General features: G+C 44.8%; 1 protein-coding gene across 5 annotated transcripts in view; it reads left to right on the forward strand.

The window, feature by feature from the left end:
• CHD7 (chromodomain helicase DNA binding protein 7) overlaps positions 1-14173 on the forward strand; it is a 177609-nt gene that overhangs the window by 36526 nt on the left and 126910 nt on the right. The gene's annotated exons all lie outside the window — the stretch shown is intronic.

The following is a 14173-nucleotide window of genomic DNA, read 5'->3' on the forward strand; positions in this document are numbered from 1 at the left end:
CTGACTCTGACTCTGTCCTCACTAGACGGCAGTTGAGCTCCACGAAGGAGGGAGTTGCTGCCTGTGACGTTTACTGCCGCCTCCCCAGTGCCTGGAGCAGCCTTCTGCCTGTGGCAGGTGCTCTGGAAACAGTTCTGCGTAAGAGTCCACGGAAGTTCATCACCGGAGGGAAAGAGGTCGTCAGTGTGCTTCTCTGTGGTACATGTTTTTGGCCTGTACAGCAGGTGGAACTTCATGGAAGATAGCAACTATCGTTATACTGTGGTGGCTTTCAGAAATGAGGCATCTCTTCTCCTTGCAGCGGTCCACCTAGCCACCTAATTAGCAAATTAGACTTTCCCCCTCCTGTTTAGACGTAGGTTAAGCCTTTTTTGGTCAGAGTAGCACACGGGCGATGGTGTGTCTGTCTTCAGGGCATTGCGTCGGGGGACATGATGTCTCTCCGTCCCATTTACTGCTGATGTTTGGTTTGATCATTTGGTGAAGGGGATATATTCTGTCTTGAAAAGGAGGTTATTAGAATTCCATGCATAACCTTAATTTATTGCCAATTAGAATTACAGTGATTTGTCTGCTGGAAAATGAAGGAAAGTGGGTCACTGTGGTGTTTTCATTTAGTTATTACTTGTTGGTTATAATAGAAACACTTTGGTTAGTTACTGGACTTGGCAGTTGAAGCCTTTGTGTAGAACTTCTTCTCCAAGAGCTCAAAATAATTTTGCATTTGTTATTTCACTGTATGTTTTGTTTATCTAGAGAGAGAGTGACTGAGGTCTTGACATGGACGAGGCCTTGGTAGTCGTACAGTAAGTGGCCGCAGCGTCTGCACTGGCGCTTTGCCCCTGGTCACGCTGCCACTCGACTGGTTACACCGTTAAACCTTAGCTGTGCAGGGGGTGGGTGGGCGGGAGGACTTGAAAAGTGTAAACTAACTAGCTGTAAGAGTTGACTGATGTAAGTCTGATCATAGGTTCATGAATAACGTCTCACGTTCTGGACCATCCCTTGAGAAATGCACTCTTTGGGAAAGAATTCGTCACTCAAGGGGTAAGAAGCTTTGGAGATGACAGACTTCCTTTTTGATTCCAATACATCTGAGTTATGATTTCAGATGAGTACCCTGAAAATATTTTTTAAGCTTCCAACAGGAATGTGGAAAAATTTGGACGGACATCTTTCATTTTGAACTTCCACAATTGTTAAGACATTTAGATAGGTGAATCAGTTTTATACCTTTAGAATGTTTGGAGTGTGTGTGGCATTTCAAAGATTCATAAACCTTTTTTTCCAAGATTCCTTTGAAAGTGAAATGTATTTCAGCCTTGGACTGACACATTCTTATATTGTTAGCATTGATTCAATATGCTAGCTCTAGGTCATCTTGTTCACGAATTATCACTTGATCAACTTTTTGTACTAGGCGCTCAGGGGGCCCTGGAATAACAGAGGTGCACAGGGCACACAGGCCCGCCCTCAGGGGGCTCCCAGCCCACAGACCCTCGCCACCACGCCCAAGGTGTGAGCGCAGTGAAGGGAAGCAGGGGGTACATTGAGAGCAGACCACAGGCGCCCCCTGTCCCCACGGCTGTTCCTGCTGACTGGTGAGGAAGCCGGGGCTTTGTGAGATTTAATAACCCAGCCAGGGTTATCAGTTAGCGGAACTTGGATGGAAGCTAGATCAACATGACATAGGAAAACATAAGTTGTAATAAATTATTTTTCTAACATCTGCCTGACTGTAAGGACGCTCATTCCCAAAGATTCTCCCCGTAAAACATGTATAAAGTAGAAGGTGAAAGCCCGCACCCCAATAAACTCTGGGACACAAATTATTCCTCTAGGTTTTTATCGGGAGAAAGGTTGTCACAGTGCAAACATACTGTACATATTGCAGCTCCCTTTTTTCACAAAACTGTGGCTGATTTTTTCATATCCATACATGGCGCTGTACTTCATCTTTTCAAATAGCGCAGACAGCGACATCCTATGCCGTGTCACTTCATTTGCCCATCCTCCTTTAACGGGCATTTAGGTCATTTCCCGTGTTTCCCTGTTGAAATCAGTGCTGCTGTGAAGATTCGCCCTTCTTGTCCATCTCCATGCACCTTTAGAGCACGTTCCTAGGAAGGGGTGTCCTGGGGTCCCAGGCTGTGTCCATCTTGTAGGGTGCCTGTCCTCTGAGTTCACCATCCTTTCCGTGGTGTGGGGTTGCCCGTTTTTTCTGCACTTGCCAACTTGGGACGTTATTGTCCTTTGCCAATTTGGTAGGCGCTGTAGACGCCTACCAAGACGTGGTAGGCACGTCTTTCATTGTCCGTGAAGTCAGGTGTTTTCTATGTGTGTTATGGTCTTCTGTGTTTCCTTAGCTTCCGTCCTCTGCATCACGTGCTGTGTGGCCTCTGGCACCTGGAATCGCTCTCTGGTTGAAGATCACACGTGAGCCTGTGCCCTTTTCTCCCTTCTAGGAGAGAGTAGAGGTTAGGGCCGCTGGCTCTGAGAGCAGTCTTGGGATTCCTCTCACTGCTGGTGCTTCCAGCAGCGGCTCATTGGCAGGCTGCTTAACCTTTAAACCCTCCGTTTCCATTCCTGTAACAGGGGTGGCAAGGATTACATGAGTGAGGGCATCTGGAGCCTGGCACCTGAGTGAATGCCACCGTCAGCATCAGGCACCAGTGTGGGAGGCGACTTTCCCTCCCTCCTCCCCTCCTGTGGGAGCCCCTGAGTTGCTTAGCTGCTCTGGGTCCTTGTCAGGGCTGGAATTCCCTTGACAGGTGCTGCTCTTCCAAGTGAACCCCTTTCTCCTTGTCCCGGCATCTCTCGGGCTCTGCAGGGGCGCGCCCGGACCAGCAGCGCCAGCCTTGGCGTGGGGCCCACGCACTCCTTCTGAAGTTGGTTACGGACTGGACCGTGTCCCCCCAGATCCGTACGTTGAAGTCCCAATCCCAACATGACTATTTGGAGATCGGCCTTTATGGAGGTGGTTAAGGTTAGATGAGGTCACATGGGTGGGGCCTTCACCGAGTAGGATCGATGGCCTTATCAGAAGAAGAGAAATAATTCTCTCCCCTCTTTGGCACAGAGAGGTCATGTGAGACACAATGCAATGATGCCACGTACAGACCAAGGGCAGAGGCCTCAGGATGAAACCTACCTTGCCGGTTCCTTGAGCTTGGACTTCTAGCCTCCAGAGCTGTGAGACATGAAGTCCCGTAGTTTAAGCCCCCCAGCCTGTGGCAGCTCCAGCAACTGAGATAGTTGTCCTGACGGATGGGTGTCTGCCTAGGGTATCATTGTTTCTAGGCCATCGGTCCAGACATCAAAACCACCTGGAGGGCTTGTGAAACGCAGATTGCTGGGCTCACCCCAAGAATTTCGAATTTAATAGGCTTGGTTTGGTCTGAGAAGTCAAGCTGCTAACAAGTGCCCAGTGGCGTTGATGCTTCTGGTGCAGGACCACACTTGAGACCCGCTAAGTCGTGTGTGGAAGAGCTTCAGACAAGAGCCCCGGAGACTTGGGGTCGGGATGTTGGTGCTCCCACCCAACTATGGAAGCCTTTTTAAACCCAGTTCCATCATTTGTGACATGGGGATAATATTTATACTGTTCGTCTCATAGGGTTATGGAAGCTATGATACATACATAAAATACAAGCTTTGGGTCCTCCTACTCTTCAGACGAAGTGGCGGGAGCGGATATGTCCTGTCCTTGAAGAAGAGAAGAACGAAGGGATGGAGGCCAGAGAGTTTTACTAGTAAACTCAAAGCAAAGGGAACACGCTCCGTTCCTTTTCTGCCCTGGACACTTCCCGGTTATTTGATTTGCTGGCTGCGGGGACATTCTCTTTACCTTCTTCTCTTCTCTGCATCCCTCACCCAGCTTCTCTTGAAAGCCAGGCATCTTAGTCAGGCGGCCTGGTGAGTGTCAAGTTCTCCCCTGTCAACGGTGTCTGTGGCTCTTTTGGTGATTGTGGTGTCGGAAATTACCGAGTTTCTAGTTCTCCGTGGGTAAGACTCGCTTTTCATGGCCAGGTATTGTGTTTGAAAGGTCTTCTTTTTGGTTTTGTTTTTTGTTTTGCCACATTTAAAATGTTTTATGGTATACACGTTTTAAGTGTGTGTCTAATTAACGGTAGGTATATTGCATTTTCAGCAATGTTGTTGAGCAGTGATGAGGCTCTTATCATTTGGAGCTGTGGTTCTCAAATTTTGGGGTCTCATGGCCACTTTATACTCTTACGGAGAACCCCAAAGAGCTGTTGCTGACGTGGGTTGTATCTATTGATATTTACTGTATTTGAAGTGTAAACTGTTTAAACGTTTTTATTTAGTTAATTTCAAATAACATTAAGTCCATTACGTATTAATATAAACAACATAATTTTTATGAAAAATAATTATTTTCCCAAACAAAAGTTTAGTGAGAATGAAGGATGTTACTTTATAGTTATTTAAAAATTTTTTTAATTGCAGTATAGTTGCTGTACGATATTGTATGTTACAGGTGTATAATATAGTGATTCAAAATTTTTAAAGGTTATATTCCATTTATAGTTATTATAAAATATTGGCTATATTCCCCATGTTGTACAATATATCCTTTTATAAAAAATACCCTTTATTTTATTTATTTTTAATTGAAGTGTAGTTGATTTACAATATTGTGTTAGTATGTTAGTTTCAGGTGTACAGCACAGTGACTCAGTTATATATATATATATATATATATATATATATATACTTCTTCAGATTCTCTTCCTTTATACGTTATTACAAAATATTGAGTATAGTTCCTGTGCTGTACAGTAGGTCCTTGTTGTTTATTTTATATGTAATACTGTGTATATGTTAATTGCAACCTCCTAATTTATCCCTTCCCTCACCCCCTTTTCCCCCTTGGTAACCATAAGTTTGTTTCTCTGTTTTCTGGGTTTTTTTTTTTTTTTTTTTCGATTCCACTTATAAGCAATACCATGTGATATTTATCTTTCTCTGTCTGGCTTACTTCACTTAGTGTGATAATCTCTAGGTCCATCCATGTTTCTGCAAGTGGCATGATTTCATTATTTTTTATGACTAAGTGTACAATATATCCTTGTAGCTTATTTTATACCTAATAGTTTGTACCTCTTAATCCCCTACCCGTATATTGCCCCTCCCCCATTACTTTATATTTTTGTAAACCCCTTCAATGTCTGGTTCAAGAGAAGACAGATTCTGATAGCTGCTGTACATTCCATCTGTTGTAATATGTTGTTTTGGTTGAAGAACATGAAGAAAATCTGGCATGCAGATTTGTAATTGAAAAGGGAGGAATATTTGAAGAGCCTTTTCAGATAATTTGATATTACACTAAAACCATAAGGAGTAGTTTCCTAAAGGTTAGTTGCAATGTGGACTCTGAAATCCTATGAGTGAAATTTTTGTATTTGGTTTCATTAAAATTCGTTGGTGTGTTTTACACTTTGAATGGGTCTTTTATCTGTGCGTGGTTTTGTAACATCATGTGTTGGTAATTTGGAAAATATTGCTTCAGTGAATTACAGAAATGTTTAAATGTTGACACATTTCATTATACAATATTAAAAAAAAATCACATTTGTTAATATCACCACCCATCTAATCAGAAAAGTCTTTAGATATTGGGAAGCTGTCAAGTTCGTGATGATGGATAGAGATTTTCCAAAATTCTGATTTTTGCTTTGAAAACTCAAATTCTGTCATTGGCAACAAAACTGTCAATTGTTTTCCTTGAAGTGACAGACTTATTTTGTTCACTTTTGAGGAAAATGCCTGCCAAGTGCTCATGTCTGAATAACTATAGTTTTTCAGTTTTCTTCCCCTCCAAGTCAAAGTGGTGCTCTTTGAATAAAGGTTGCAACTCAGTCGTACAACCTATTTCTGTATCTGCCTTGAATTGGATGGTTTCTGACATGCACCACCATCTAGAAGGATGCAGTGGTACAGGAATGGTGGTGTAGAGAGCAGATGTCTGTGTGTATAAAGGCTACTCAGAGACATTTTGGGGAAGCAAGTATACTCTGCTGGTTAAAAGAAAAAATTCCTCATAACACAGTTGACTTAATACACCAGACATTATGCAAATGAATGTTGTTTCCTTCAGCGTAGTGACCTTGGAGACAGAATACCACGTTAGGACGTTTTAGAATGCCGCCTTATTTGGAACGGCTTCAAGTTATGAGTAGAGCTCACTCCATAGACCGTGTTTGGATGTCCTGTTTTAAAACCGTATTGCCTCCACTGTCTGTTAACATTTTCCCGATGATGTATAAATCCAGTTGTCTAGTCTGAGAACAGGGGGCACGCTCTTCTGCAGTGTAGGATGTTTATTACAGTAGCACTGGCCCCAGTCTTGGGGACCGAGCGTGAGTCTTGGCTCTGTCCCTGACGAGCTGGGTGACCTTGAACAACGCACATGCTTCCTCAGCGCTTCTGTGTAAGGTCAAGTGATCGGATTAGGGCTTCGGTCTTTTAGTGCTCCCGTTCCGGGGCTCCCAGGTTCCCGAGGCATGAAAGTAGGATTCCCCTGTAATCTGGGAGGGTGTTCTGCAGGGGACTTGTCGGCAGCCGTCCTGTCCCTTCCTGCCAGCCCTGCGTCTGCCTCAAAAGGTGGCAGGTTAAGGTCGGTGCAGATGTGGGGAGGGCAGCTAGTGTTACTGTCTGCCTGCCCGGTGTGGTTTGTGAATAGCCACTTGCGACAGTGAAATGAGATCATGTCTAAGTATCCCTTTGAGGGAGGTGATGGAACACTTACTTTCATATTTTCGTGGATGAGGAAGCTGAGGTCCGGAGACCTGCTTTAATTTGCCTGAGGTAGAGAGTGTGTCAGAGCCAGATCCAGCTGGTTTTCCCCAAATTTCTCAGTGCCCCTCTTCTGCCTCCCTCCCCGGCCCTGATGTTTCTTCTTCATTTCTGTCTCCAAGACAGTTACAGGCTTTTCTAAAGTGTTGAAGAGATGTCACGATTGGGCATCATTCATTTTTGATGAGAGGCGGTGATTTTATAAACTTCTAACATTTGTAAACTTAATGTTTGACAGCGGCCACTAAAAGTTAAAGGATGAGAAAAAGAAAATGCTGATCTGAACCCTTAAGCTTGTGTTGAACTGGGGTCTGCCCAGGGTGGTTAGACACAGAAAACCAAGGGCAGGTAAGCCTGGGGGTGAGTCCAGAAACAGGTGGCCGGATCCACACATAGAACATTTGGGTGTTTCCAGTTTGCCTTCCCGTATCAAGAACTAGAAAGTCCAATTTTTGTGGATTATTTGTTGAGAAGAGCTCTTAATTTTCTTACTCTTTCCACCAGCACGTCTGTGCACCTACTCATCCTGGCCACAGTGAGATGTGCACGAGGACAAGAGCCTGGGGCCCGTGGCCGGGGTCCCCCAGCTCCTCAGGGTGAGGGGTCCAGGCAGGGACCCGTCTGGCAGAGGTGCCCTGCTCTGGACTCCAGACGCGGGGAAACACCCCGGTCATGGGTTGTTAGGGAAGAAGATGTTCTAAAGAAATAGTGGAAGCCGAGGTCAAGGATGGTTTGAAGGTGAAATCTCTTGTGGCTTCTTGATGAGAGAGGCTTTCCGTGTGCATTGTCAGGGCATCTCAGGGAAGAAGCGTCCCAACCTAGACCTTCGAGACTAATCGTAGTGGAGAATAAACATTTTTATATATTTTCTATATTACTAAGCATATTTTCGGTAGGAATTTGAAGTAGTTAAGTCCTCCTCACAGCATCCCTGAAGATGACAGTTGACAGTCACCTGCTTTGTTAGTGGAAAAGGAAGTTAAAGAAGTTACTTCGCACTTAAGTTTGTTCAGCAAATAAACGGGAAATGGAGACAATATATCCAGCACCCAGCTCTTACTTCAGAGCTTTCTAGGGTGCCTGGTACATAGCTGTGTTCTGGACCCTAATGGTGCTAATTTAATGGAGGAATCGCAGTTGTGTGGCCAGGAGCGTCCACTGTTGGCGCTTGGCGGGGAGAGTGTACTGCCGGGTTCTGCTGAGGAAAGGAAGCGTGAGGTTTCCCTCTTCCGGGAAATTTGCTTCAGGTGGCTGCCTGGGCTCCAGACGTTCAGGAAAGGACCTGGGAGACGTCCGAGGCCTTTGTCCTTGAGGTGGTGCCAGCAGGTGCCCTATGGCCCTGACCTCTCTTTCTCCAGGTGGGCTGAGGCTGAGGGATTTCCTATGACAAGTGAACGTGTTCTGAGAAATGATGGCTTCATAGTCTTCCTGTGTAAACCAGGTGCTAATTTATGTGTAGGGAGCAACAGTTGCTTTAGAAATACTAGTGGGTCCGGGCAATTTTACATTTAAAACGGAAGCTTCACTGAATTATTTACATGATACGTATATGTGTGTTTGATTTATCTTTATAATCACTTTTCATCAATTATCTGTGCTTCTTGAAATTTGGATTGTTTTTCTGCCATTAAAATTGTGAGTTTCAGAAGATGACAGCTATACTTTGCTTAAGTCTAATTGCACAGCTACTTAGGTTAGTGTCTTCTAGTGGAGGGATGTTTGCCATTTTGTTCAGCCACCTTTCCAGCTCCGCACCCTACAGGTGAGAAACCAGGAACTGAGAGGCTAAGTGACTGGGTCAAGGCCACACGGCCTGGTTGACATATTTTGTGTATCTAAATTTCTCATGTTAAAGGAGAAAGTGATCATCTGCGTTGTGTACTAAGTGTGTGCCAAGTGCTGTGTCAGGCGCTTTATGTATACACTCTCGTCTTCACGAATTAGAGGTTGGTGGTATTATCTGTACTTTACAGATGAGAAAAGTAAGTTCTAGAACAGGATGTCATTCACAGTTGGTCTCAGACCTTGGGTTCATAGTGCCCTTTGACTCTGCCACTTGGTTCAGTCGACTTCTTGGAGTCTTTTGTGGTTCCATACAAATTTTAGGATTGTTTGTTTCTTTGAAAAATGCCATTGGCATTTTGATAAGGATTGTAGATTTGTAGATTGCTTTGGGTAGGATGGACATTTTAAGAATATTAATTCTTCCAATCCATGAGCATGGAATATCTTCCCATTTATTTGTGTCTTCTTCCATTTCTTCCTTTAAAATTCACACCTCACAACCACCGCCTCCCTCTGAATTCAAGCCAGTTGAAGCCATGGGGATGAGACCACGTTCTCTTGATTACTTCTTTGCCTCTGCACCCGCCCCCCTTACTGTCCCAGTGGAAGAGGCGGGTCTCGTCTCCTGTGCTGTGGATCTCGCTCATCTCCCCTCTTCAGAGATGCGTGCCCTGGTTCTTCCCCTTCTGTGTGCTCCTTCGCAGACCTCTTGCTCTCCGTGCTCTCCTTCTGTTAGTGTTTGTATGTTTTACTAAGTGGCAGGCACTGTTCTAAGTGCTTTACAAATATTAACGCACTTAATTCTAATAACCCCATGAAATACATACTCTTACTATCCCCACATTATATTGAGGCACACAGAGGGTAAGGAACCTGCCCAGGGGTTACCTGGCCTGTGCTGGAACACAACCCAGTTTCTCTCACGCTGGGGAGAACAATACTAGTCCTTGATCTGTCCACGCCCACGACTCCCGGCTTGCTCTTCCCCTTCTCAGTCCGCAGCAGCCGGGAGCCTTCTGTACTGTTTCTCCCCGCCCATCATCACCATAACTGAGCACTTCAGCTTCTGCCACCACTACTTTATAGAAACCCGTCGTAACAGTTACTAATCTCCTACTGGTGGAGTCTGATGGACATTTCTTTCTCTATAGCATTTGAACTTTTTTTTATTTTTAATTTTTTATTTATTTATGGCTGTGTTGGGTCTTCGTTTCTGTGCGAGGGCTTTCTCTAGTTGCGGCGAGCGGGGGCCACTCTTCATCGCGGTGCGCGGGCCTCTCACTGTCGCGGCCTCTCTTGTCGCGGAGCACAGGCTCCAGACGCGCAGGCTCAGTAGCTGTGGCTCATGGGCCTCCACAGCATGTGGGATCTTCCCAGACCAGGGCTCGAGCCCGTGTCCCCTGCATTGGCAGGCGGATTCTCAACCACTGCGCCACCAGGGAAGCCCCATTTGAACTTTTTGATCACTTCTTCCTCACAGCTTCTTTGTGGTGTTTGTTTCTGTCTTACTGGCTGACTCTTCTGTTTGCTCTGTAAGTGTTGGTATTCTGCAGGATCCTGTCCTTGTTTTTTTCTCTTGTCACTTTAGAATATGTCTGACCATACTCTCTGGGTGATCTCATCTGCTCCTAGGCGTTGCCCTCCTTCTGTTTGTAGTGACGTGGATAGTCGTATCTTCAGCTCTGCTTTCTCCCTGGAGGGCTCCTCACTCTTATATTGTGCTGCCAACTGGGTAGCTCCTTGTGGACTTTCTCTGCACCTCCCCCGTCCCCCCATGTAGATCCCCCTCCTCTTCTGTTCCCTATGTTTCAGTGCATGGTATTGCCATCTGCTCAGTTACCCAAGCCAGAGTCCTGTCCTCCTAGACTCTTCTTCACCCTCCAGCCTCCAATCAGAAACCGAGTCAGATGGCTGGTGTCCTGTCTCCAGTATCTCCATCCCCTTCTTCTCTGCACCATCATCTCTTACCTGAATTCCTGTAAGAGCCTTCAAACTGGTCTTCCTGGCCCTAGTCTTGTAATATTCCCCCCTCTCCCAATCTGTGATCCATATTTTAGTAAGGGGGATTTTGTCTAAAATGTACATCTTTCTGAATGGATAAAGAAGATGTGTGTGTACACACACACACACACACACCCCCCAATGGAAAATTACTCAACCATAAAAAAGAATGAAAGAATGCCATTTGCAGCAACGTGGGTGGACCTAGAGATGATCATACTAAGTGAAGTAAGTCAGACAGAGAAAGACAGATATTAATATGATATCATTTATATGTGAAATCTAAAAAATAATACAAATGAATCTATTTAAAAAACAGAAACAGACTCACAGACATAGGAAACAAACTTATGGTTACCAAAGGGGAAAGGGGGTGGGGGAGGGATAAGTTAGGGGTATGAGATTAATAGATACACACTACTATATGTAAAATAGGTAAACAACAAGGGCCTACTGTATAACACAGGGAACTATACTCAGTGTCTTGTAATAACGTATAAGGGAAAAGAATCTGAAAAAGAATATACGTATATTCATATAACTGAATCACTTTGCTGTACATCTGAAGCTAACACAATATTATAAATCATACTTCAGTTTAAAAAATAAGATGTACATCTTTCTAAACAGCATCGCTTAAAAACTTCAGACTGACTTCTCCGTGAATTCAGAATGAATTATGAGGCCCTTCACGATCTGGCCTCCGCTTAAGATCCCTACACCTCGGAAATGGACTTTTCAGGCCTCTCTGCCTCCCTCTTGCCCCAGACCCTCTACTTGCCAATCTCCTATTTGCCCTTGAGGTCTCAGCTTAGACAGAGTCTTCTAGACCAGCACTGCCTGTGAATTTCTTGTCATGATGACAAGTCAGCTGAGCTCTGTGTTTGCTGTGTCCCGTTCCGTAGCTACCCGAGTGGCTGTTGAGCACTTGAACGTGGCTGGTGTGACAGAGGAACTGGATTTTAAATTTTTTGTAGTTGTAGTTAATTTAAATTTAAATAGCCACATGGGGCTCCTGGATCCTGTACTGGACAACACAGGGACTGTTGGGAGGGGCGCCTGTGTACTGCTTGGCTTTCCGTGCTTATCTCCACCAAAACACTTCCCCAAGGGCAACACAATAGCTGATAGTATTGGAGGGGTCAGAAAAAATTCACAGAAAACAGGGCTTCCCTGGTGGCGCAGTGGTTGAGAATCTGCCTGCCAATGCAGCGGACACGGGTTCGAGCCCTGGTCTGGGAAGATCCCACATGCCGCGGAGCAACTGGGCCCGTGAGCCACAACTACTGAGCCTGCGCGTCTGGAGCCTGTGCTCCGCAACAAGAGAGGCCGCGATAGTGAGAGGCCCGCACACCGCGATGAAGAGTGGCCCCCGCTCGCCGCAACTAGAGAAAGCCCTCGCACAGAAACGAAGACCCAACACAGCCAAAAATAAATAAATAAATAAATAAATAAATTTATTAAAAAAAGATTCACAGAAAACGAACTCAAGAACTCAAAGCATTTGTATGAACACGCAACCAATTTTATAATGCAGAAAAATGATTTTACTAAAAATGATTTATCAAGAAGCAGGTATTTTCAGCATGTTCACGTGGTTACTTTAAAAAATTTTTTTATTGTTATTCATTTATTATTTATTTTTGGCTGCATTGGGTCTTTGTTGCTGTGTGTGGGCTTTCTCTAGTTGCGGTGAGCGGGGACTCCTCTTCGTTGCGGTGCGCGGGCTTCTCATTGCAGTGGCTTCTCTCGTTGTGAAGCACGGGCTCTAGGTGTGCGGGCTTCAGTAGTTGTGGCTCACGGGCTCAGTAGTTGTGGCTCACAGGCTCAGTAGTTGTGGCTCACGGGCTCTAGAGCTCAGGCTCAGTAGTTGTGGCGCACGGGCTTAGTTGCTCTGTGGCATGTGGGATCTTCCCGGACCAGGGATCGAACCCGTGTCCCCTGCATTGGCAGGCAGGTTCTTAACCACAGTGCCACCAGGGAAGCCCCATGTGGTTACTTTTTAAATACTAGATTTACATCTGAAATTTTTAAATAGAAGCTGCGGACCGAAGGGGCCAAAGGTAAAATTTCACCAAAGGTGAAATTAATAATCAAAATTTATTTCAAACATTTTCTTTTTGAGTTCCAGATAACATTATAGTTTTTAATGGTACTTGAAATTGGATGGTTAGCAAATATTGATGGAACTTAAAATAGGTGAGAAAGCAGCATGTAGGGAACTTTGGACTTTTTCGGAGGAAAGGTGTACAACTGTAATAAGCAATAAATTGCATTTAATGCATTCTTTTCTTGGGTACACCAGAGTATAGGTAGAACATAAAGTGGGGAGAAGAGATTGCCGGGTCCTTTGGACCCTGTTAATGGGAAACACACCAGGTCACGTTGCTCTGGAAGGTTTAGTCTGAAGGCTGGAGCAGGTCATTACACAAACAAGGAGTTGTAAAGCTAGAAGATTGTCACCAGCATGCAGTTCTCCTTTTTTTTTTTTTTAAATTAATTAATTTATTATTTATTTTTGGCTGTATTGGGTCTTTGTTGCGGTGCATGGGCTTCTCATTGCGGTGGCTTCTCTTGTTGTGGAGCACGGGCTCCAGGCGTGCAGGCTTCAGTAGTTGTGGCTTGCAGGCTTAGTTGCTCTGCGGCATGTGGGATCTTCCCAGACCAGGGCTCAAAGCTGTGTCCCCTGCATTGGCAGGCGAGTTCTTAACCACTGCACCACCAGGGAAGCCCCAGTTCTCCTTTTAAATGGCACAGCAGGACTTCCCTAGTGGCGCAGTGGTTAAGAATCCGCCTGCCAGTGCAGGGGGACATGGGTTCGAGCCCTGGTCCGGGAAGATCCCACATGCCATGGAGCAACTAAGCCCGTGCACCTGGAGCCTGTGCTCCGCAACGGGAGAGGCCACGGTGGTGAGAAGCCCGTGCACCACAGAGAAGAGTAGCCCCCGCTCGCCTCAACTAGAGAAAGCCCGCACGCAGCGGGGAAGACCCAAAGCAGCCATAAATAAATAAATAAATAAAAATTTAAAAATGGCACAGCATCCGTGGAGAGATGGAAGATGGCTAGTCGAGTAATTTTTAGGGGAAGTATGTGAGGCAGGTCATTACAGGAGGCTTTCAGTGATGCAGAAGAGTTTGGTGATGCAGTCAGATATGTGTTACATATATGTACGTATGTTACATGAAAGAATGTGTTATAGACCGTACTGTAGCTTTTTTGGAAACAGATTTAGGTTGTGAATTAGTTTCCTTAGAAAAATATAAAAGATATTTCATAAAGTTAGTTTTCCCCATGGCACACAGCGCATTGGGGGAAAGGCTCAGAAGATTTCGGGGCAATGAGGAAAGGGGCTAGGTTAGGGTTGAGCCTTTGCTATGGATGCAGAAAAATATACACATACAGAGTTTATGGGTAAATCTTTTATTATATGCAAATGTGAATGAAGACATTTAATTTGGCTAAGAGAGATATCAGGCTTATTTAGTTGCATGAAATGGATAGTTTTAATAATAGTTATTTTATTGTAATAGTTTTTGATAATGGTTTTGATTGTCAAATAGTTTTGAT

This window comes from Eubalaena glacialis, chromosome 17 (genome assembly GCF_028564815.1).
Source record: "Eubalaena glacialis isolate mEubGla1 chromosome 17, mEubGla1.1.hap2.+ XY, whole genome shotgun sequence".
NCBI classification, from domain to species: domain Eukaryota; kingdom Metazoa; phylum Chordata; class Mammalia; order Artiodactyla; family Balaenidae; genus Eubalaena; species Eubalaena glacialis.